Source organism: Lissotriton vulgaris, chromosome 2_2, assembly GCF_964263255.1.
Source record: "Lissotriton vulgaris chromosome 2_2, aLisVul1.2, whole genome shotgun sequence".
Classification (NCBI taxonomy): Eukaryota; Metazoa; Chordata; class Amphibia; order Caudata; family Salamandridae; genus Lissotriton; species Lissotriton vulgaris.
The window spans coordinates 117,563,771-117,590,142 of record NC_141688.1 but is presented as its reverse complement, the minus strand read 5'-3'; the positions used below and the strand labels follow the sequence as shown (position 1 = coordinate 117,590,142).

Genomic DNA, 26,372 nt, shown 5'->3' with positions numbered 1-26,372 from the left:
AAAAAACGAATCTAGATGTGGCCGATTTGAACAACTATCGGCCCATTGCCAGGTTACCGCTACCAGCCAAGATTATAGAGGGTATAATAAACACTCAGCTGAGCGTTTTTCTGGGGACAGGACAATGCCTGGATCCATCTCAGCATGGATTCCGGGCAGGGCACAGTACAGAATCGGCCCTGATAAAATCAGCCGAAGATATAAGATCAGTGATGGATGCAGGAGGCAGACCCGCCCTGATCCTGTTAGACCTCTCCGCGGCCTTTGATACGGTCCACCACAGGTTGTTGGTGGACCGGCTGGGGGCCTGCGGGATTTAAGGAAAAGCCCTCAAGATCTTGCAGGCCTTTCTTTCCAGTAGGACCCAGGTGGTGGCACAGGGAAACTTTGAATCGGACCCTTTTGTACTCTCCTGTGGAGTCCCTCAGGGCTCGTCCCTGAGTCCGACTCTTTTTAATGTGTATGTCTCTACCCTGGCGCCAGTTATTAGATCTTTCGGCTTTAACTTAACATCGTACGCAGACGACACGCAGATTGTAGTGTCGCTGCTTCCGGGTGGAGCGGAAGACACAGCTGACAGGTTTAAGGACTGCATGCGCAAGGTCAGTAACTGGATGGCAGAAAACTGTCTTAAGCTGAACTCGTCAAAGACTGAAGTCTTGCTGTTCGGGGCCAAAGATAACTTTTGGTCCCCAAGATGGTGGCCTGAGGAAATGGGGATACCCCCCTCTCCAGTTACGAAGGTCAAAAAGCTGGGGGTACTGATGGACGATACACTCTCCTTTAGACCTCAAGTAAACACCCTGTCTTCATCAACCCACTATGTCCTAAAAACAATACGAAAAGTTCTGCCTTTTCTCCCTGATGAACATAGAAAGACAGTGGTAACGGGATTAGTGATGTCCTGGCTAGACTACTGTAACAGCCTGCTGCTGAATGCCCAACAGGGGCTGCTAAATAAACTTCAAATCCTACAGAACGCAGCTGCCCGCCTGATCACGGGCACACCTAAATTTGCTTCAGTAGCACAGGACCTGGTAAAGCTACACTGGCTACCTGTACGCAAAAGAATAGCTTTTAAGACACTCTGTGTAGTTTTCAAAGCATTAAAAGGACTGGGCCCCCACTGCATGACCCCGCTCTTCCAGTGGTATAAACCTACAAGATCACTAAGATCGGCCGATCAAGGACTGATTGAGATTGTTTTTTTCCCACACTTGAAACAGTTCTTACTTGTGGGTATCCACCCATAGCTCAAGTATCCTGGCACGTAAGTGTTATTTGGCTGTCCCTAGGAACGAGTATATACCCCCTTCCCTTCCTATCCACTCCGCTCCCCCTCATCCAGGCCTTTTTTTTCTATTCAACATTGATTTGAATTCTGGGTACTGGAGTTTCAGATACGCCCCTTTGACTTCCACCAAGATAAGTGTTCTTGGCTTATAAGCCTGTACTCGCTCCAGGCGTCGTCACACTAATATAGAATCACATAGAAGCCATTAGATGAATGGAGGATACACAATTGTAACTGCATTATGGTACCATTATGTAATGGAAAGAAAGATTCTGCTGATAAAATAAACCACATGGCGGAGGGCAAATTAGATTGTAAATTTCACAGGAACCTGAGGAAGCTTCATTTGACTATAGTTGGCATGATGCTAGTTATGGATTTTTTTAAATATTTCATATTTATTTTGATGCAGTTTGGAATAAAATAAGACATATTTCTTGAAAACAAGGAAACACTGAACATGCTGTTCAGTTCTCAGAAATAAAGAAAGTGTTTAGTTATGTTAGTAAGTAAGGGTTTGGTACAGACAAAATGCTATTGTATAGTAAGAAAATGTGATTTTACCTATGAACTGTAGTACTACATGTCTACATTTATGAGGACTGTTTTAACTGCACAGCTGTCTGCAGCAAATATTGTTGGCAATTGTAAAAAATAGGCATTGGCTCCATCCTAAGGAGTATGCCCTCTCATGTTGTTGACTATTTGATATACCATTCCACCTTCCAGGAAGTGATTCTATTGCATAAGGGCTATTTTAGATTTGAAATCAGCATGCGGTTTGACACATCAAATTCTGTACCTACTACAGACATTCTACCCAGAAAAACAATCATTTTTACTGTTTTCTTCCCAGCACTGGCAAAGTCAGGAGCGTAGGCTTTAAAGTGATAAACAGCATTTGTGTATGCAGTGCACGTAAGCGTTACACTCCATTATGGTGTATTTTTGGGTATGTGTTGTCTCTATGGCCTACTTCGTAATCACATATCTTTTGTTTTTGTGTGCATTTTGTGCCATAGTCGCATACTTAGGTCTCGCATTACTGAAAAATAGAGCTATTGGTGTTGCAGTATTATTTGCAACCTCAAAAGCTCAAACTTTAACTAATGCGAGACCTATTGCACTGCAAATGCTTGTTGTTACTAGAGTTCATCCACATCCCTTTATAGTCTATCTAGATCTGCTTGTCTCTTTATACTACTGGTTTTAGAGCCCAAACTTGAAATGCAACTAGCCATAGCTGCGTCGTCGTTAACAAAGATGGTTTGTTCATCATGCACTAATGGCTGCACAGTTATGCATGAGGGATGCAGATCTCAGGGGCTCCTCGATATAATCTGGGTGGAGAAGGGCCTTATTCAGCGTTATGTCCCTCCACTGGCTAACTTAACTCTATTGTGCTGCATTTACATTTAAATAAGCTTTCTACCCCCTATGGGGCGGGGGGTCGTTATTGACTTCTGAAAGATGAAAGGCCACTAAAAGATGAAAGAGGTTTAGCCCCTGGCAATCCCCTGAGATTCCTCTCTGTCTTGCTTTTATGGGATGTCAGATCACGTGAGCCAACACTTTACCCAATGTGTTGTACCGTTGCTTTGACATCCAGCCCTTCCTCAGTTGTGAGGACAGTATAATTTGCCAAGTGAGGTGCACGAAAGAGTCTCCCATTTACAATGCAGTCTCACAGAAAAAATTACAATGCAGTTTTATAAAGTACATATAAGGGAAATAAAAAGACACACAGATTTATGAATAAGCTGAAGCCCATGAAAAATATGTGTGTAGTGTCATCCAATACGAAGAAAAAAAATAATCCACGCTGATCCTGATGCAATTGTAACACCCTAGAAAATCACATTCAGAGTTACTCGAACATTAGTAGTAACTGCACCTAAGCAGGAAAGCTGCTCTCACTAAGAGAAGTTTCAGACTTCGCTAGTAAATTTACAAACACTCATAGCCCAGGCCCTATCAGCGAACACTCGTGACTGCCTCCTGGCCTGCCGCGTGACATTATGACGACAAGCTCGGCTCTCCAGTCTCTGTCTCACCCCATGACTCCTGAGCCATTCCTCGCGCTGCTACCTTTCTGTTTATGTTAGAGAGCAGCAAGAGGATTGGCTTGGCCAAGCGCCAACAGTGCTCCTTTGGGGCTGTGGCAGCAATCCCCTGGGCTGCTGAATTTCTCGGGTAGGCGAAGGTACAAGTGCGCATTCCAAGCTGGTCGGAGCAAGGCACCCATCCAATCTGACATGCGCACTTCAGCCCAAAGAGGCCTGGTGTTCACTGTCACTCATTCAAGCAGGCTTACCCCCACCCACATTGGCCTGCCTTAGTTACTCTCCTGAAAGGTAAACTTTGCTCAGGCCATGCTGAGCAGTGAGAAAACATTTAATATGGGGCCCGTGGTCAACGTGGCACTAAAACAATGCCCCAATACCCCAATAAAGAAACCACCACTACTGTTCTCCCAAGGCACAGTTCTGTTTCCAAACAGAATCTCTGCAACACAATGTTATCCTATGGGATATACAAGACTTGTAGTACTGAAAAACGAATTTAAGTGTATTTCACTACCAGGACGCGTAAAACTTAAAAGTACATATCCTACTTTTTAAATACATTGCACCCTGCTCAAGAGCTGTCTGGGGCCTGCCTTAGGGTGACCTATATGTAATAAAAGGGAAGGTTTGGCCCAGGCAAGTAGGTTAACTTGCCAAGTCGACATGGCAGTTTAACACTGAACACACAGGCTCTGCAGTAACAGGCCTGAGACATTTTTAAGGGGTTACCTAAATGGCTGGCACAATCAGTGCTGCAGGCCTATTAGTTCCTGTGGCATAATTATTTATACAATATATAATATATGACAGCTTAAATTAGCACTATTAATTTGTAGCAGAGAAGGGTTTGACAAGGAAAGAAGCACACATATACCAATTTATAAGAAATACTTCTTATATTTCAACTTTTGCCCCCACATGCATCAACGTGTTTAGGAAGTCCAAACGGTGCGAATCGGTAAATTCGGCCGTTTGCACTTCCTAAATACGTTTTTGGGATGCAGCAAACACTTTTTCAATATTCACATTTTTTTGCATTTCTTAAAAATGCGAATGCATTTAAGGAATCGCATTTGTGCGATTCCTTAAATGCAATGCATCAATTTAAAAAAAAATGCGAATTTTGAAATTGGAAGTGCAAATTAACACGAGGTTGACCCTCGTGTTAATTTGCGAAAATCTTTCAAAATGCAAAAAAATGCATTTTTTACACTGTCATGTTACAGTCACACATGTCCTTAGGACATGTGTGTTTGAAACATGCACTTTCAAATACATTTCAGGGGTGCAGGGGGGGTCCTTTGGACCCCCCCTGCACCCTTGGAATGCATCAACAAATGCCTTCCCATTGACTCCTATGGGCCTTTCGGCCCATAGGAATCAATGGGATTGGCGAAAAAGCAGTTAGGAATTCGGTATTTATTTGCGATTCGGTAAAAATTGCGATTTTTACCGAATCACAAATAAATACCGAAAAAAATGATGCATAGCATTTTGCAATTCTTAATTTGCGATTCGGTAATTTTCGCAAATTAAGAAATGCAAAATGTATGAATGATGCATGTGGGGGATGGAGATTTTCATATTTATAACAGCGACATATATACAAAAGAATATATATACAGAAAAGTGCAGTGTGTCCCCAGTGATTTTGTGAGCAAAAACAGAACAAACAACAATAAGTGATCTGTACAGTTTTTTGTTATGGATATTTACAAAGGGAATGACCAAGCGCAATAATAAAGCAATCTCGTGGTGTCTCTAATAAACGCAACCCATGCGTGATGAAGTAAATGAAAATAACTTACAGTATACCCAGCCGTCTGACCAAACTGTTACCAAACAGACGACCGGGGATACGCGACCGTGCTAACCCTTGTTCTGCGAGCAGGCATCTTCCTGTTTTCCGCTGCAACTGTAGTGAAAGTCACCTCTGTAACGCGATTACCACGCTATCTATTCACAGTGTGCCCGGCTGGGTATACTGTAAGTTATTTTCATTTACTTCATCACGCATGGGTTGCGTTTATTAGAGACACCACGAGATGTCCCGCACTGTTTAGTCCTGACGAGACCTCCATCAAGCAGGTTGAAACGCCGTCGACGCCATGGGGAAAGAACCCTTTAAGCACAGTGGTCTATGATTGTAGATAGTCACTGATAGTAATTGCTTTATTATTGTGCTTGGTCATTCCCTTTGTAAATATCCATAACAAAAAACTGTACAGATCACTTATTGTTGTTTGTTCTGTTTTTGCTCACAAAATCACTGGGGACACACTGCACTTTTCTGTATATATATTCTTTTGTATATATGTCGCTGTTATAAATATGAAAATCTCCATAAGTTGAAATATAAGAAGTATTTCCTATAAATTGGTATATGTGTGCTTCTTTCCTTGTCAAACCCTTCTATGCTACAAATTAATAGTGCTAATTTAAGCTGTCATATATTATATATTGTATAAATAATTATGCCACAGGAACCATTGTTCTTTGGATAAATATATTGCCCTGGTTCCGCTGTGAGTAGGGTTCCCTTGTTTCCCCTTTTCGCAGGCCTATTAGTAGCATTTAATTTACAGGCTATGGGCACACGTAGTGCACCTCAGTAGGAACTTATAGGTGAATTAAATATGCCAATTATGGATAAGCCAATGTTACAATGTTTTAGGTATAGGGCACATGCACTGTTTAGCAGTGCTAAAGTGCACTGAGTCCCAAAGCCAACAAAATCATGGTCAGAAAAAGAGGAGGGGGAAGGCAAACCTTTTTGGGGTGACCCTTCAGAAAGAGCCATTGCCAACAGTAATGTTAACAATGATATACTTTAACATACTGGGTGAAGTAATATGTGAGGCCAAAAGGGTGCATGATGGGGGTGCAAATTATAGATCGTTCACATAAGTATAACTTGTGTATTTTTGTGTTTTGGGAAATTTCTAAAGTTAGTCCAATCCTCTGCAGGTGGCAAACCTCTGCTATGCATGCACAGTAGTGATGGTCTCAGGACCTGGCCAGATGTAATGCGTTGTCCTAACTCTCAAGGGGTGACCAACGCCAGCTGGACACAATAGGGGGTGGCCTCAGAGCCTGGCCTCCAGGCTCCACACCCAACTCTACAGAGGCAGGCAACACTTGTAGCACATGGCCTTTAGCTGGGCACATCTGGGGTTGATAAAGTGCCTGGTCTAGCCTCTGGCCCGGGAGACCAACTTTCTATGGACAGCCAACCTCAACTGTGCACAACTGGGCTTTAACTATGTCTTTCTCTTAATCTCACTGCCCCTGACTACAAAAGGTTCAGACCACTCCCCGGAACACCCAGAAAGCACCGTTTTCAACCATCAGATCCAGATCGGCACAGATTAAATTACTGCTAGACATTTCAAGATGCAGCACAAGGTTAGTTGATCTGAGGTCATACTCAGTAGTTCATGGGCACAAAGTGATATTGAAATGAAATTTGATTTATGAATGAAATTTGATTTATAAAGCGCATGGCTGCCCGGAAGCGTCCCAGCGCTAACAGAAAATGGAAACAGAGAACAAACTGAAGAGGGAACCGATAATTAGGAGTCCTTGGGAAAAATAAATGTTTTAAGGGCCTTTCGAAACTTAAAATAACAGGGTTCGGTCCGAATCCGACTGGGGAGAGAGTTCCAGTTTTTTGCCGCATTTACAGAGAAGCGGCGACCCCCTGTTCGTGCCTTCCTAACTCTGGGAACCTTAGCAAAATTTCCAAGGTCCGACCGGAGAGCCCGAGATGACTTATAAGGGCAAATCAGGCTCCTGAGGACCGGAGGTCCTTTACCCTGAAGAGCCTTATGGGTGATGCATAGCGATTTAAAAATGACTCTTTCGCGTATTGGCAGCCAGTGAAGTGCTCTCAAAACTGGTCTAGCCGAAGATCTTCTTGAGGTACCCGCTAGCATCCTGGCTGCAGCATTCTGTACCCGTTAAAGGATATTGATGGTAGCTTCAGGAGCTGCCAAAAACAGGGCGTTACTGTAGTCCAGTCTGGATAGTATTAGCCCCTGGATCAAAAGTATCCTGGACTGGGGGGGCAGAAGAGGGAGAACTTTCTGCACTGAACGCAGCAGGCCAAAACAAATGCCTGCAACTTTCTGTGCCTGTGTCTTAAAGGTTAGGTCAGGCTCATACCACACCTCTAAGATTTTAATGTTATCCTTCGGTATGGGCAACTCACCCAAACAAGGGTGCCAGGCGGTTTTGGGGAGAGATCTAAAGTGATGACCCAGGAGCATGATCTCTGTTTTTGCTCCATTAAGTTTGAGCCGCGAACTAGACATCCAGGAGAATATTCCGGCAAGGCAGGCGGAAAGATTATCCAAACATCCCTCTTGTTGGGTTAGCGAGACGACTAGTTGGGTGTCGTCCGCGTAAGTGACTGTTTTGATCCCAAAGGGAGCCACTACCTCCTCCAGTGGGGCCATATATACGTTAAATAAAGTAGGGCTCAAAGAAGAGCCCTGAGGGACACCACACTGGAGGGGGGTAGATTTGGACAGTACACCAGCTTCCCAGATTCTGAAAGAACGATTACTCAAAAAAGATGTAAGCCATTTCAGGGCCAATCCTGTTACGCCCAGTCTGGCGATACGGTGGATATTGGTTGATGCAATGTGCTCGGTGATTTGGCGTCTGCAGCAACTGGGTATAATGTGCAGTTATTCCGAGTGGGCAGAAAGTGTGCCTTTTGTCCTGTGGTCACTATCTCTGCAGGAGTGCTAACTGTGCTTGGTTTTTATGCAGCAGTTTTGAGTTCTCAATTATCAAGAATTCCCTATAAGAACTTCAAAAATTCTACTTTTACCACTCCCGCCACAAGACTTCCTCTCACCTGACTAATCTGCATAAAACCTTCCAATATTGAACCTTATTGAAGCTGTTTATTTTTGGAATATTTTGCAAAGATTCATCATACAGTACTCAAGTGATAATCACTCCAAAAAGTATGTGTCTTTAGCTATGCTCGGTTTATTCTACTACTAGTGCAAAGTACAGATCAGGTGAGGGTTGAGTTAAGGGGTTTAATTTAGAGGCACATTAACTCCATCCATCACTGTGTGGCTTTGAAGGACTCTATGTACATATTGTGCACTGCTGGTAATCCTATGGCCAAACCAAATTCAGAATTGTTGTCTGCATGAAATAGCTACGTTGTAACCCTACGGAGCTCGGTTCAACCTTCAACCCTGCTACCCTTTGCCCACAATGAGGCCCAACATTTTTTGTTTTTTAAAAAGGTAGAGTGCAAAATGCAAATTGAACAATACCTCACAGACAATCATGGTAGATTCTTAGCTCATTTTCAAAATCTAGCACCCATTCCTGTCCATTGACCTGATTCAGCTTGAACCTTCCTACCCAGATTGCAAACGTGGTATAACCTCGTTTAGCACCAAATTAAAAAAAAGTACACCGAAATCTAGCACTGTGAGAAAGACAAATCTTGTTCCAATCCGTCTACCGATAGACGTATCTGTTTATTTGCTAGACTAGACCTGTTGTTTCCAATGTCTGCCATGTACTTAAAGTGGGCTTGAGGTCAGGGGCAGCCTTATGTACACGATTGAATGACTATGTTGCCTTGGTTACCCTCACCAAAATGGAAGCTCTTCATTTAGTGTGATTTCAGTGTTTACAGTGGTATTCATTTACCATTAAAGCGTAGTATTCATTTAGTACGCGTGAAGACTAAGTAGTATGCCCACGAGCCGAAATATGCTAATGAGGGAATACTAGTTCTACTCAACTACCCTTCAAATACATGAGGAACACTTCAATTGATTGCTAAAAGAAGACTAGTAGTATTCTAGAAGAATAGTATTTGAAGCTTAGTAGTATTCTGTTAGTGTTTTTCTGCAGCTCTTGTGCTATTTAAAGAGCAAAATGAAGGCTAGTCTCCTTGATTGTGACCACTATTTGAAGACTAGTGATATTCTTTGTGAGCAATATCTGAATACTAACGGACCACTATTTGAAGACTAGTGGTATTCTTTGTGAGCAATATATGAATACTAACGGACCACTATTTGAAGACTAGTGGTATTCTTTGTGAGCAATATCTGAATACTAACGGACCACTATTTGAAGACTAGTGGTATTCTTTGTGAGCAATATCTGAATACTAACGGCAACGATTGTGAAGACTCAAGTAAGACTAGTAGAATTTAAAGTGATTGTTAATTGAACACTAGTCACATTTGCTCTGATTAATTTATAGTAATGCGATTGTTTTGATTGCTTGCACAGGGCTTCTCTGAATGATGCCTTATGGGCCTTTCAGACAAAATTGTATTTGTTACATGTTCTCGTAGTGAATGATTATAATCTGCCTGTTACAAACTCATTAGTCATACATTCAGCAAACATTTTATGATGTGTACCTGGAACATGTGTTTGTTTTCAGACTACCCAGAAGGAATAATTGTGCAAAATTGAATTAGTCGCCATATAAAAGCTTAACTGTTCTAACTCCTCCTGTGCTGATTTTCACACCTGCTTGGGTCTGTACTCTGCCATTAGGCAGGAATTTTGTCTTTGTGGACGCCCTTTCCAACGCCTGTTTTCCTCGGGTCTGTAGTCTGCCATTAGGCAGTTTGTTATTGCACAACAGGGGGGTCAGTAATAGGCCGTTTTGGTATTTGCTCCTGGGGAGTCTGTTATGTAGGAATTTTACAATTCCAAGGCCCACTTCTGTTAGGCAGACTGCCCATTAATATTTTTCCTGCACCTGGGCTGTTGGGTCCTGGGCTGTAGCCCTATTTAAACGTAGGCTCTGCTTGCCCAAATTGTAGGCTGACACCCAGCCCCCCATATCTGACCTCCGAATTACCCACTTACCTTTTGAAGGGTTTTTCTGCCTGGTGTCATGGATTCCTATCAGGAGACTTACCGGGATGACCAGTAGGAGGAGGATCCCCTTAACGCCCTACCATGGGAGGATTCCTTTTATGACGCAGTGGACAATTCCATGGTCACGGAGGCATTGGTGCCGTTAGAGGATCGCCTGACACGTAAGATTGATAAGGCTTGTGAGCTATTGGCTAAAGCTGCGCTATTTGTGCCAAACCCTACACCAGGGAATGCCATGACAGATGATCAGCCATGACAGATGATCAGATGATGGCTGATCATCTGTCATGACATTCCCTGGTGTAGGGTCAGAGACTCGGGCGTCGACACTGATGCGTTCAGTCATCTTAAGCAGGCATTCCTGGCCAGTTCTCAGGCGCCCACAACCCCTGTTGCAGCAACCCCTGCTGTAGCATCACTTGCTACCCAGGGGGAGGATGATCAGGGTGGAGCTGGTGATCAAGGGGACACTGAGCTATATAAAACTTTAGAAATAAAAAAATAATAACCTTACCTCCAGTAAGTCCCACACAGCGAGATTGCTAAGAGGTCTTTGGAAGCCATGTCCCCTTTCTCCACCACTCCGCAAACGTGGCATCTGGCACACTACTGGTTGGGGATGAAGTCCACTTTACTCCGGAGGGACCTTTGGAGGCTAAGAAGCCCTCCTTGTACCTCCTGTAAGTCCTACACAGTGGGATTCCTGAGAGCTGGTTGGAGGCCCATCCAACTTTCTCCACCACTCTGCAAACACCATTACTGCTTAAAAAACTATAGACATTCGCTGAAAAAAATAAAGGTTACAGGGGCGTTATAGCTAGGAAACAGAGATTGAAAAAACGTTAGTAGTTCAATGAAAAAACCAAAGGTCACAGGGACGTTTTAGCTAGGCTCAGGTTTCACTTGAACAAAACCAGTGAAATTCAGCTGTTATAGTGAACTTACGCCCCCGCAATGCACCACCTATGACCTCATGTATTACAACACTCATGACATGGTCAGTGACATCATTGATGACATGATCCACAAAATCACCAACACATCCACTCACATCCCCATAGAACCTTTCATACACCCACTCCCACATGATAATTCACAAACCCATTTACAGACCAATACCACTACTTACACACCCACTCACAAATTCATATATCTACGCACACATCCACTCACCGATACAGCCACACATACACCCACTCATTCATACAGTCACTAATATATCCACTCATCCGCCCATATTATCCCCCACACACTGGGTTAGTCAGCTGTAGAGCTACTGACAGTTACTCACACACCCATACAATCAATCACACAGTCACTTACTCACCCATACAATTACACCCCGCACCACTTCATATGCATACAGATACTAACAGGGACTCACTCACATACAGTTGCTGACACATGCACACACTCACCCACCCCACTGCTCACCTATACTGACCTTTACATACCCAGGTACTCACCCATATACCACTGGCAAATCCATTCACTCACCCACATAGCCATACACACACTCACCCATACAGCCCCTCACACATGCATTCACTAACCCATACAGCTACTGACTCACCCACTCATTCATCAATACAGGCAGTCACACACCCCCTCACCCAGACAGGCACTCAGACAACTAATCAATCGCCCATACAGCCACTCATGTACCCACTCACACACCCATACAATCACTTAGACACCAACTACTGACAGACGTATACAGTCAATCACACACTCACTGAATCATCCACACAGGCACTCATACACCCAGCGATTCACCATAAACACCTTAGTATTTATATTTAACACTTAAACTCTATAAAAACAGTCAGTCACAGGATGATGTCATGAGTGATGTCAGTGATGTCATGAGTGATGTAATATGTCAGGTCATAAGCAGTATATATATATATATATATATATATATATATATATATACACACACACACACACACACACACAATTAGCTATAGAGGCTTTCAGCCAACCTTCTCATCAATTGGTCTATTATTGTGTCATTCCCATTTTTCATCCATCCACTGCAGCGTACAGCTTGGGACAGGACAGTGAGCCAAGCTATTGGTTAACTTTACTGTGTGTGATGGCGTTCTTCCCCTTCACAAGAAGTAAATCCACACACAAAGTAGTGCCCTTAAGAGTCAGTGACTACTATGGCAAAGTGTCCTTCTGAGATCAAAAAGATATTTGCTTTTAGAGAGTTTTTTTTAAAATATGGATGTGCGGCCGGTAGGTTCCACATCAATAAAGATTTGCAAAAACTGTGAGAAAACAAACAATAACAAAGCCAAAACGCCTTTTAGCTTTGCCATTGTTTGTTTCATATTCTAGAACATTCAAACCCAGTCAAGATCACAAAAAGTACTCAAGCAGCTAAATACATGTACATATTTCAAGATCAAAATGAGGGTGACGTCAGTATACAACTGGAAACATTATCAGCATGTCACACAGTTGAGGGGGAGTCAGGCAGTGATGGTAGGTCTGGCAACCATTTTTTTAAGGAATGGCGCCAGTGCAAGGCACACAAGATTCTGCCCAGCGTGTCACTTTTTGGCCTCACTGTGACTGTTGCTGAGCAGTAGGGTCATCATGAAAGAGTGATTCTACGTTTTGTGGTCTATGCTGGTTGGGTGAGGGAGGCAAGTTCAAATTTTTTTCAGTTGCTGTGTTCACTGTCTGGAAGTGGTGGTGACTGGTGCAGAGACGATGCTGAGGTGATGCTGAATGATACTCAGGTCTTGCTGAGTGATGATGATGTGGTGGTGTACTAGTGCAAAGGCGATGCTGAGTGATACTGATGTGGCCCGAGTGATAGTGATGTGGCCTGAGTGAGTGTGCTTGCAGACATGTAGCCATTTCTCCAATGGCCCTTACTCTGCAGGGCCATCGGAGAGGTTTTTACCACAGCAGAGACGTAATAGTCTATGCCATGGCCAAACTTAAGGTCCCCCCCGCATATAGGTCGCGTGGGCAGACCACTATGTTTGCAGAGACAGAACACCATTGTCGCTGTGACGGAGTTCCCTTCCCGCCAACATATGAATCAGGCCTGTAGTTTCAAACAACGCACTTAACAGATTAAGGGCCCGATGTAGATAATCCCATATTACCTATTCTTAAATACCGAATCATACCTATTTGGTATTTAAGAACAGGCAAATGGGATGTAGGTATTATTACCGAATCGGTAAATACTGATTCGGTAATTGCCATTCATTCCTTTGGGCCTGGAGGAATGAATGCCAATTACCGAATCGGTATTTACCGATTCGGTAAAAGGGGGAAACATTGAAGGGTGGCAGGGTGTCACTTTGACACCCTGTTGCACCCCTCAATTGTGTATGGGTGCACATGTTGCATACATACATGCCCCAAGGGCATGGATGTCTGCAACATGGCACTGTTGGAAAAGCAAAAAAAATGTTTTTTCCAAGGTTTTCATTATTTACCACCAACTTGTAGTTGGTGGTAAATAACGAATCCTAAAAGAGGAAAAGCACTCATTTGAGTGCTCCCTACATATCAAAATCGGTAATTTACTGATTCGGTATTTTAAGGAATCGCTAAGTTACCGATTCCTTAAAATACCGAATCGGTAAATTACCGAATCAGTAAAATGCCCACCTACATCTCATTTTCCAAATACCGGTCGGTAACGGCTGAAATTACCAAATTTCGTCTGTTACCGACCGGTCTTTGCCTACCTACATCTGGCCCTCAATATTCCTTTGGTGACATCTCACCCTTCTGGCTTCTTCTCCCACTTATTCTCAGAAGGCACCCAGTTGCATTAAAGACGGACACATTCATTTTTAGGCACGGGAGATTAGTCGATTTGCCCAGAATCACAGGATGTTTTTGCCTCCCGCCAGACACAAACTTACTTCCCCCGCTTCATGGTCGGCCTCTAGCCTTTAAGCCACATCCTCTATACCCTTTGGGGTAGGTAAATTGAGTGCCATTATTGTGCTCTAGTAAAGTCTGTTCTTATTCACTTGCCCAGGATGAGTGGCATATCTCAGGGGAGGTAAGCAGCAGAAGCCACAAAGCGCAACACCTTTAATACATGGATGCATTGTGCGTCAGTGTGCACTGCGGTTGTAGTGCAGATGTAGGCAAGCACTGATAGTTAATTTGGTGGCGCAGGACCTGTTAAAATGTACTCGATTAATAGATTTCTATGCAACTTGCCACTTCGATGTGGCAGTGTAATATTAAGTGCCACACAGCTCTTCTTACCACAGTTATGTTGATTGTAAGCCCAGCATACTAGAGATGCTATTGTAAAAAGGGCGCTCCGCATCTGTGTGTGAACAAAGTCATGAGGCAAGGTGGGCGCTTCTTTATCTTGCGAGGCACTGGCATCTCTAGAGGGGAACTTGCTGAATATCATCTTGTCAGGGAGAATCCAAGGGCCCCTTGTATTCCATACATCGTGGGAGGGGTGGTCAATATATTTTCCATGCACGCAGAAGTGACCAGAATTGTTTTAATCACTGAAGGTTAACTTTGAGTCTAAGGATAATGGCCAGTCTCCCCTACATAAAAACGCACACTAATCAAAATATGTGAACACTGCAAGAAACATCAACTGTGAGGCTGAGCACATACATAGGTAGTATAAGCAGGCACAGTGATAATTATATGTAAGTGCCCTAGCAGATGCAAAAATAAGATGAACTGATTCGTGGAGTTGATGTGGAGTTGCTGTACATAGCTGCGGAGTAAAGATAGTAGATCTGTTTGGTTGGATCATGAGCAGAAAGGCAAGAGGGCATTAATTTTAGCGTTCTTAATAACACTTTATCAAATGTGAGTGGCACCGAGTGAGCCATAGGATTCCACGGCAAATGGTACTGTGAGAGATGTTTTGAGTCAGTAGTTTAGCTGGGAAAACTAGGTTTAGCAATGTGTTAAGAGAGGTGGATAGTGTTAGTTTCTTGGTGTTGTTAATGGCAAAAAGGCATTGTTAATGAGGTGAAGGTTGGTTGCCATTTTGGGACTGGGCAAGTAATCAGGGGGGGGACACTATTTATTGGGTTTGGGTGTGATGTTGTTACTGTATTAGTGCTGATCCATTATTTGAGTACATTTGTGGTGGCTCCATGTTCTCGTTTCTGGGTGCACCATGCTTCATTCCTGGACGTGGAAGATACTTAAGTGCCTGTCTATCAGTAATAAAGTTAGGGCAGTTTGTTTAGGTTTTTTGTATCTCTGACGTTTTAGATTGCTGCTGTTAGATCTTTCAATTTGCACTGTTGTCTGTATCATCATTCTCTGTGCCTGTGGACCTGTCTTTCTATTATTGTGATTTGCATCAGGTGTTTGCATGGTTGAAGCAAATCCACCTTCTTTTTTGAGTTTCTTCTTGGTTGTGCAGAATTATTGACAGAGGATTATCTACAACCATCAATGTGACGATCATGTTTTATTCAACACCAACAATGATGAAACAATTCAGCATTTAGTTGCATGCAAGTGTTGCCATTTACGATATTATGTCACTGACTATGGTCCTGCAGATGCAATAGGACTTCATTATGGTTTCCACAATATTTACAGGCGTCACTGTACATTTTATGGTCATAACAGTCATGAAAGTACTGGCCATATGGCGCAGGGATTTTTCTACGTTGTTTTGATCAAATTGTCATTTCATGTGCTATATTCATCATAATACATGAGAAAGGAAAGGACTCTGATGATACACAAAATGGGGACACACAACAAACTGTGCCCTATATCAATCAAATGTCTCCATCTAGTGCGACCCCTTTATTGGATCATATGTTCTATGTCGTGTTAAAATACCTCCTATCATACGCAGCAGGTTTCATACTTGTGCAACGGTGGAAATGTAGCAATACCTCTAGAGCAGTCGACCTCGAGGGTCGGAGTCTCGGCAACGACTTTCACCAACCAACCTGTGATTCTGGGCAATATACTCAATCTCCCCGTGCCTAACAGAAATTAATGTGTCCTCCTATAACAAAACTGGTGCTCAAGTAAAGCGCTCTGATGTCTCGGGTCTCACGATAAAAAAGATCTTTAAAAAAAAAGTATTGAAAAGTTGCTGTCACAGAAATGAACGTCATGTGAAGCACAAGATAAAAAAAACGGCCTGAGAGTTGAAAATACATGTATGCGTCATCCTTATTTTGAAAAAGTCATACTATTTACAAGACTTAAAATCCTGTATGCAGTTTCCACACGTCAGCAGGCTGTTAATATGTTTCAGATTCTAATTGGCCCAGGCATTCATTAGGAACCGTAGTTTTGTTTTACTTGGCCATGGCTCGGACTGATATGAGAAAGTGCTTGTCGCTAACCTGGCTTCTATTTAGTATGCCTAGTCATCCAGTTTAAAGCAAACCAATGCAACATTTCTATTTGCAAAACGTAAAATCTCCAGCATCCTCACGATGCAACCAACTGTGTTTACGAGCAGACAAAGGATCTGTAGTCCTGCAAACAGCCATGGACATGATTTCAAGCATCGACTCTGGAGACAAGTGTGAAGGAAATGAGCTCAACTGCCCCTCGATTTTGTTATTGTGGAATTAGCAGAGCTTTCAGACACTTACGCGCAATGCTGTTACTGGCGCTGCAGGTGGAGAGCAAGGAAGTAACACCCAGTCTGCTCGCAATCCTTGTTGGAGCGGGGGGTGGGGTCAGGGGGGATTTAATATTAAAATAAAAGAAAAGCTACCTGACCAGTGACCGAGTCTGCACCGCTGCTCCTGGGCCGGGGTTCCACGTTGGCGCTCTTAATTTGAAAACACTGCGCAGGCGCAGACAGAAACTTTGCAGCCCAAGTCAGAAAAAATGGAGCCCAAAAAGAGCACAACTCAACTCTGCTCGACAGAACAAGCCCAACGCCCATCAACAGAAGACCAAAAGAAGAAGGAGGTAAGCATGAAAGAACTGGAGCTCCACATAACGAGTAAAATAGGTTACAAAAGTGAAAAAGCATATCGAGGAGAAACATTTATTTTCCGCTGTAAAGCAAACAGCTTTTTATGTAGTTTACTTAATAAAGTATTGCAGCATGAAAATAAAAATATGAATGTAAAATATTTAAATTAATTTGTATGAAAAACGCAGAAACAACTTTTAAAGCCCAAACTATTTGCAGTAGTAATGTCATAACAAGAAAGAGAGCATTGCAATCGATAGAGGCTACCATGTCATAATTTTCACGTGGTTAGAATTAGATCTGTGTTGTTGCTTTAAATAAAATTTGAAAATTTGTATAATAATAATATTGCCACTGTTTTGAATCTTCGCAAACGAGAAGACAGACTTTAAAACACTGTCAACAAGCAAACGTAGCTGCAACCACATATAAGCTTACCAGTGCCTTTCAATATAATCATTTAACACCCCCAATGTTACATACGTGACAATAACTCCAAAGCTGCCTTGATCTACAAAGTATTTAAAAAAACCACACAGGAATGCCTAGGAAACATTTTGAGTTTTGGTGAAATGTAACATTTTCCCACACGGTGTGTTTTAAATCCCAAATAAAATTGTGATCTTTAACATCGTGTTCAGAAAATTAGGTACATTGGAGTTATACAGTTACAATGATTGTGGTTTCTAATTAAAAAAGTTATTATAATGTCATGTTTATTTTTGAAGTAGAATCCTTACAAAGGGGTAATACCGTACAAACTTTAGTCACCTGTTAGGTAGTGTACTTCCAAAATCAAAGGACACATTGACTCGGTGTGATCAATTAATATGACAATGACAACAACATTATAATTCTGCCCCAAATATAAATGACTGAAAATGTAAACACTTATGGCGTTTATCATATGTTTCACTCAAGAATTAAGGAATAAGCATCACATCTTAATACAGACATTTTGATTTGGGCATGCCATCTTCGTTAGCACTTCCAAGTCAAAGCTAAAAAAAAATCATTCATTCAGTGTTACTTTAAAGATATCTGTAAGTCAGATAAACTTATATCTTAAAAATGTTTAAGGAGAAGAAAGATAAAATAGGAAATTAACATATTTAGTGATGCATCTAGAAGTGCCTTATATGTGAATGATCTTTACAAATCTATATTCTTTTGGGATTTGAGTGATGGAAGGAAATGATTAACGTGCTCTGTTGTAATTTAGTTTAAGACAGTTCTACACCAGGAATGATAAGCCATTAACGTTCCACTTTATTGACACTTTTTATCATTGATCTCCTCATCCACATGACTCATATTTGAGATCTTAGAGTGGTTTGGGGAGAGGAGGTAAGTTAACGCAAAAATAAAAAAGATGCATTGTTTTCATAGGAATCCTCTGTTAAGACTGCTGAGTCATTTGCAACTAATAGCATTGTAATAACATAGTGTCTAATTATGATATCATGTTTTCTATAATCTAGAGCTGCAGTCTAACCAGTAGCCTTTGCTCCCTCTGTCATCAACTAACAACTGATTCTGGTTCAAGTAGGTCCTGGTACTTGTTGCGTAGGGATGCCCATAAATACTTAAAAATGTCACCCTTGTATTGATGCTTCCTCACAATGTCTGGCCTTTCACAGAAATTCTGAAGCCTCTTAAACAGCTGTTCAGGAGTCGAATACAGATATTGAGCTGGAAAGATTTCTGGATACACCAGAGCCTTGGTACACAGTGGGTACCATCCACAATGTATGGCCTCCAGCATTGCCACACCAAGGAACTCATGCTTGGCTGTTGAGACAGCAACATCAGCCATACACAGGGCTTGGAAATAGATCTCTTTGCTAGGAAGGTAGCCCCAATGCAACAGAGAATTGCCCAACGCCTCCCTGGCCTTCAGAAATACATCTGGCACATCTGTATAGGTTTCTCCAAGAACAGACACATTGAATCGCAAGGAGAGGCCTTTAAGCTTAAGCAGAACTTGGAAAAAAGTTTTCTGGGTCTTTGTCGTGCTCCCAACGGTGAGGCCAGACAATGTGTAGTGGTCTTTGCTCTTTGTCAGTTTCACTGCTATTACCATGGGGAGTTACAAAGTGCTCACCAAATGTATGGTCCGATTTTGCATTCTATGGTACATTGGACACCTCTAGTTCATCGGCTGTTGCCACTAGGTTTTGTGGTCTTTACAGTTGTGCGAGAAAAGGTACACCTTCTCGATCTTGGGCATTGTTTTCCATCAAATTCCCAGCAATGGTGTTCTGCTGTGGAGTAGTCAAGCTCGGAGCCAGGAAAAGTTCCCCTTTGACTGCAGACCTGCTCTCCAAATGGATATGCTTGCAATATGGCAAGAGGAACTTACTAACATCGGGGAACCTTACAGGGAAGTGGAGGACCAGGCACCTTGGCCTGATCAGTCCTTCCAGGTCATCGGGACTGTGATCAGGCATAAGCCTCAAAAAGCCACGGTTACCGGTCAGAAATGGCTCCATGTTATAAAGCGAGTTTAATACCACCACGTCGGCCACCAGGCAGGAAAGAACTTGGTTGTAGCCATACTGAAAGTCCTTTCCTGGCCCTTGCACACAGGGTACACCAGCTGGTTCTCGTGGAAGTAGAGGACCTTCTGAGCTTGCCGAGGTCAGGTCGTAAGGCGACCAGCTCAGCTAGGTTAAGCACTGACCTGGCAAACAGGATGCTATACTGGGCACTGGCTGGCACGGTCTGCATGAACGTGAAGGCAGAGATGCATGCCCTCCAGTGCCACTTCTTGGCTGGCAAGCTGCAAAGTGCAGAGTTTTCAAGCTCTTCCAAGAGGAGATCCTCCAGTACCTAGTGCGAACCTCCATAGAACGCCTCGATGATGAGCACTCCCATTTTAGTCGACGGGTCTTCTTATAGGTGGTTTTGGATCGTAGTGGCTGCGGGAGCGACGTCTCTCAGATGCTTAATGTTATATAAAATGTAGATAGATGACTGAGGTAACCATTTGCACATGTACACGCGAAAGCCATCTTGAAACGGGATACTATAACACAAAACAGATTCTAGAGTATCGGGACCATTTTGTACGGGGTATTTTACTGGCTACATTGGAAGTGGTATGCATATTCACAATCAAAGACTCTAGTAGTAGAAATACAGTTTTGAGTGCTTGGAGTTTTGGTTGGTCACTATATCAAATGCAGAAGATACTAGAAACTCTTTTAACGTCTCCATTTAGGATTTGAATTGTAGAAAATCACACGCTTTGCTTTAGGAATATCATGACATATCAACATAAATATGACACTAGCAGAAGAAAAAAATATTTATTAAAAAAAATTAGCTAATAAATCGTACATCCAGCATTTAACTATATACTATTCAAAAAGAATTAAACGTTCTAAACAAGAAGATGGCCACCTTGTTACCCACGGAACAGTGGGCGAGTTCACAAGACAGCCGAACGATTGCTTCACTCCCCAGCAGTGACTGACGTCAGCATGTCTATAGGACATACTGAAATACGCTTGACTACTTGGGGTTTATAGTTTTCACATGGTAAAATAGTACGCATGCGCACTGTATAGGTACCAGCCTCAGAAGTAAGGCAAAGAAAGTGTTTCGACGTAGTTAAGTGTGAGAATGGGCAGGGAAACCGTTGGTGGGCGAACGGCACTTAAACAGACCAGGAAACACCTGTAACAGGTAATCTGTAGCAACAAGAAAGTGCCATTGATGGGTAACTGAGACCAATAAGAATGCAGAAATATATTAAACAGGGGATGCAAGCTAACATGGACCAGAAAATACGTGTGACAGGTAAACTGGATTGGCCTATACCCTCAAACACTTGTAACAAGTAATCTGGATAAACAAGTGCTCACGTAGACTTGTCTCTTTTTCTGCCGTCCCACTTGGACGGCCTCAGCATGCTTTCCTTCTGGCGTAAAAGGTTTATTATCTTCTTTATGGGGTCATCTGTTTAGCCCCATAAAGATAACCGACCTTTTACGCCAGCAGGAAGTCAGGGCAGTCCGTCCAAGTAGGACGGCAAAAAGAGAGAAAAGTGTGTGTCAGAGGATGCTCTTTCCCAATGGCTGGCCACTGTTTAGCATAAACGGTGATGCCGGCCAATGGGAACGGGGGCGGGGCCTAAAACCCGCTAGTGAAAGCTCCTCAAGATCATAAGATCTCGCCAGCGAGACTGCGCATGCCCAGCCTACGCAGGCATCGACCTAAAAATCAGGAGGGCTGAAGCAGTGGATTAGTCAGCCAGCCATGAAAGCATACGAGATAATGAAAGAGGACTTCTGATTGGAAGGTTTTGAAATGATTAGACTGACTTCCCTTCACTATGGGAAGACGAGCCGGGTCACCTGCATCCTTAACCCGCCCCGTGATATCGCTTATTGGAAGAATTCCTTTTGAATCTTACTCCGTCTGTTCAATTGGTTGACAGTGTGTCCCCGGGGCTTGCTCTTCAATGCTGGATTTGTGCTTGCTAAAAGAATGAGTCTGCCACCGGGTACCTACATGTATATTTACATTGAAATTGACCATGAAATTTCAAGAAAAATGTATATAGATATTCCAGAATTAATTGGAGGATTACAAATATATAAACATATTGAGACAGGTCATATTGCTTGTTTAATTTATAAGTTCACATCACATGAGCATACGTAAATGTCCATTTGTATTACCCAGCTGTCTTGCGCTAGCATACCACTATAATATATAAAATGTGGTTTATTCATAACAACAATGCTAACAAGTGCAAATTCAGTGAACATGATATATGAACAGTAAATTGTGTTATATTTATTTCACAAAAGTGTAGCTTTCTATTTACACAAATATTTTAAACAAAGGCTCGACCGTAGGAACAACTACTTTGTTGCTGCATTGCATACATGCAATAATCTAGTTGGTGTACAGCAATTACACAGGTAAGCAGCAGTTTTATGTGTAGGTTCACGTAGGCCAGGGCATGCAAACAGCATAAACAAGCACACGTGCGTGCGCACGCCTCGCACTAAAAGTACATTTTTTTTTAAAAGGCACGTCTGGCGAGTGGCGAGCGATGCGCATTAATGACGAGAGAGGAAAGCCAGATGGCACAACACAACCTTAAACCCTAAAACACTACCCCCAGCACGACTCTCCCCTGACCACCAGTCCGGTCACCACACCCAAACACTACCCTGCATGATCCCCCAGCAAATCCCTAAACCCTAAAACACTACCCTACACTACACAAACACCACACCACTCCCCTAAACCCTAAAACACTACCCCTAGCATGACCCTACCCCGACCCCTAGTCTGATCCCCACACTCAAACACTACCCTGCACGGCCCCCCAGCACTACCCTAAACTGTAAAACACTACCCTACACTACACAAACACCACAACACTACCCTAAACCCTAAAACACTACCCCCAGCACGACCCTCCCCGACCCCCAGTCTGGTCCCTACACTCAAACACTACCCTGCACAACCCCCCAAGCCGACCCTAAACCACTACCCTACACTACACAAACACCACAACACTACCCTAAACCCTAAAACACTACCCCCTGCATGACCCTCCCTCGACCCCCCGTCTGGTACCCACACTCAAACACTACCCTGAACGACCCCCAGCACTACCCTAAACCCTAAAACACTACCCTACACTACACAAACACCAGAACACTACCCTAAAACACTACCCCCAGCACGACCCTCCCCGACCCCCAGTCCAGTACCCACACTCAAACACTACAGTGCACGACCCCCCAGCACTACCCTAAACCCTAAAACACTAACCTACACCAAAGTACAATAAAATATTTAGATAATTCAGAAATACAGTTTGGAAAAGTTTTGAAATTTATCCAGGTCACAGACATAAATAGAAAAACTCACAACTTGGCACTATTAAATCCAATGCCTTGTGTAAACACATATTCCAGTGACTGCAATGTCCATCAAGTTGTCCCAAGTTGGAACAAGATAATAGCAGTATATATTTCGGAAATAGTAGGAAGTTCTGCTTTGTTTGTACCACAAAATTGTCATTTGTATGCAAATTCCCAAATCACTATGAGAGAGATTAGTGGATGCTGTTGTATTAGCCAAAATCTACATGCCCAGATCTTTAAAAGGTACCATACATTTCGGAAGATTTGAAAAACTGATATGGGGGTTAGCAAACTTCACCCTGGAATTACTAGGAAATGATACACAATCCTCTGTGATCGGAAATGATACACATCACTTTAAACGGCAACCCTCTCCCCCACTGTAAACCGGTAATTGCCAGGGCACCGGTAAGGATATGTTTACTTTTATGTGTTTACTTTTCATGTGTTTACTTTTACCAAATGTTTTTAGAAGTACAGTACATTTTAAATGTTGTGTAAAAGCTAGGTTTTAACACCATAGGAATTCACACTGTTGTGTGCTATTATCAAATGTACTTAAGAAAATTAAATTAAATTCAACCATATAGTTTTCCAAGAGTTTTCAATGATAAATGAATGGGCTTCTGTCATTGATTGTGGATATTGTTCATTGTCTTACCGATACCCCTTATACTTTTACTTGTTATCTTTGGACTGTTGAAAATAAACCAAAAAGTCGACCGAGTATTGGAATACTTTGACCATTAATTCAAACAAATATATTATTGAGGAATGTAAGATCCTCCCACCTATGCATGTGTAATTGGGAAATATCTACTAGTGTACCTGTTTATTTGTTAATATTGTGATTATTAGCCTAGCCATACCTTTTTGGTTTAGCAATTGACCCAAAATGCTTTGGACATAACTTTTTATAGAATCGGCCGCTATGGGTAAGTGCAGTAGTATTCAAATTGTATGTATTCAGTAAAAGTTCTGCATTGTAAATGAAGACTATACGGTTAGCATAGAAGTATTTGCTTAGTATTCAGCAGCAGCTTGAATAGTAGTCTGGGTAAAGTGCAGTAGTATTCAAATTGTATGTATTCAGTAAAAGTTCTGCATTGTAAATGAAGACTATACGGTTAGCAAAGAAGTATTTGCTTAGTATTCAGTTAGTGTTCAAGAATAATCACTCACATATCAGTAGTCTTCATGCACTAGCCTTCACAAAAAGAATACTACAGAATACTAAAATTGGCATAAAATAGTCTTCGAATGCTATAAAACCACAGGTTAACCACTAAATGTAGTATTCCACTTCGGTAAGGGTATCTGCTCTTGAATCAATGGCTTCCACCGTTATCTGTGTCCTTATCTCACACAGACGTATTTGGGGTTCACAGTGTTCCACTCTCTATGTAACATTACTTTTTTTTGTTAATATTATTTTTGGAAATGGTCTGGCAGCGTGTTGCTTAGTCTCTTGTCTTTTGTGCTTTGCAGCCTTCTATGTTTCTTGATAACATTTTACTTTTAATGCTAGAATGGTAAATTAAAAATAACCGCTATGTTTCCCGATGCACGTTTATGCACCTGTCACTAGACGTGTGTGCATTCCTCACGATTCAGGCATGCATATCCTCTGCCATCTTGGAATGGGTTCTCAATAAAGAGAAAACTGACTCCAAAATGGCTGGTCAGGCATGCTTTCAGTCTTTCAAAGGTGTTTATGTAGCTGCATCAACATTTTCGCTATGGGAGCGGAAACACCGAAATTATATTTTGCGACCCGCAATATAATATTTTTCTTTGCCCCAGACAAATCTAGACAAAACTTGCAAGCTCCAGTTAAAGTGAATGACATTTCTGCAACATGTATGGCAAATTCGACAAACTGTTTCTAAAGTTGTTAGCAAAGCAAATTATTTTCCGTGTAAAATGTACGATAAGCATCATCAGAGCGGCACTAGAGAATATATATGAATAAAAAAAATGAAACATGGATGCATTCCATTCCTTTCCATTCCATTCCATTAATTTTAAACATAGTGCTACAATAAAATGAAATCCATGTTAAATTCAACATGTTATTTTTGTTATTTAAATATACAGTCAAGAGCATACCACATAGACTATTTTTATAGTAACAATATGTACTTAAAACAGTGTTTCTTTTGATTGTGTCTCCTTACCGTGCTACGCTCCGGCCGTTTTCTTTTCCTGTTTGTTCTGACCTTTGTACTTTGCGATAAATGGTTTTGCCGGTGTGGTTTGCAGGTTTGTTCAGCTGCTACATATGTGTCTGATAAGCAGTTATTTCCACAGGTTGTTACTGTTCAAATCATGCTTTGCACCCGCCTCAGACATGTTGAAAATCTGTTTTTAGTAAGTCCTCAACTGGGGTTTTAAATCAATTTGCATACATGTTATTTATTAACTCACTGATTAGTCACGAGGCAGCCTTTTGTCTCCGAGAGTGACACTGAATACTCCAGTGCACAAAATCTTTGCAGTTACCAGTGTGACACATGCTTCTGTGTTTAAGGCTGAAGAGAACTTTAAGGCCATATGTACCATTTAAGTGGTCTCAAATATTGTGTACCTACTTTTAGCAACCCCTGTTTTATTTTTCGAACTGACCTATGCAGGAGTTCACAGAATGTCGTTCTTCATTAATATTTATTGGCTACAATCACAGGGATGGGGGGCTTGGGGGCTTGCAAGAGACAGTGGAGCACCATCCCTGGGATTGCATTCCAAAATAAAAACGTTTTTTAAACGCAGCCAGAGTTCCTTAACCCTTTGGCTGCTAGGCCTTTCCCCCCTGTGCGAAGCCTTTTTAATATATTTGGGGTAGTTCACGCTTAGGCCCCTGTAACTTTATGTCCACATAAGGCAGTGGTTCCCAAACTTTTTTGACCCGTGGCTCCCTTGACCTAATTGGAAGTTGGACGTGGCTCTCCCCCATTTTTTTACCGGTGGATGGGTGGGTGGGGATGTAAGCCCGACCTCTGGAGTACTTCCTGTTGCACTCTGACTGACCCTCTGTCCATGCCTGCCCCCGCGCCCTCAGACTGCCCCTTCTATGCATGCCATCTCCATACGTGCCTTCGGACTCCCCCTTCCCTCCATGCCTTCTCCCTTTGTGCCCTGAGACTGCCCCTTCCCTCCATGCCTTCTCCCTTTGTGCCCTGAGACTGCCCGTTCCCGCCATGCCTACTCCCTTCATGCCCTGAGACTGCCCCTTTCCTACATGCCTTCTCCCTTTTTGCACTGAGACAGCCCCTTTCCTCCATGCCTGCTCCCTTCATGCCCTG

General features: G+C 42.5%; 1 protein-coding gene and 1 pseudogene across 4 annotated transcripts in view; both read right to left on the bottom strand.

The window, feature by feature from the left end:
- HYKK (hydroxylysine kinase) overlaps positions 1–25,490 on the bottom strand; it is a 246,346-nt gene extending 220,856 nt beyond the window's left edge. The window contains exon 1 of one of the 4 annotated variants that reach the window (XM_086959415.1): positions 25,248–25,490. The gene's annotated coding sequence lies outside the window, so the exon portion shown is untranslated. The remainder of the gene's footprint in view (positions 1–25,247) is intronic. The other 3 variants (XM_086959417.1, XM_086959418.1, XM_086959416.1) reach the window with 3 other exon arrangements.
- Positions 18,794–20,053, bottom strand: LOC147729126 (tRNA-queuosine alpha-mannosyltransferase-like; annotated as a pseudogene).
- Positions 25,491–26,372: the final 882 nt, after the last annotated feature.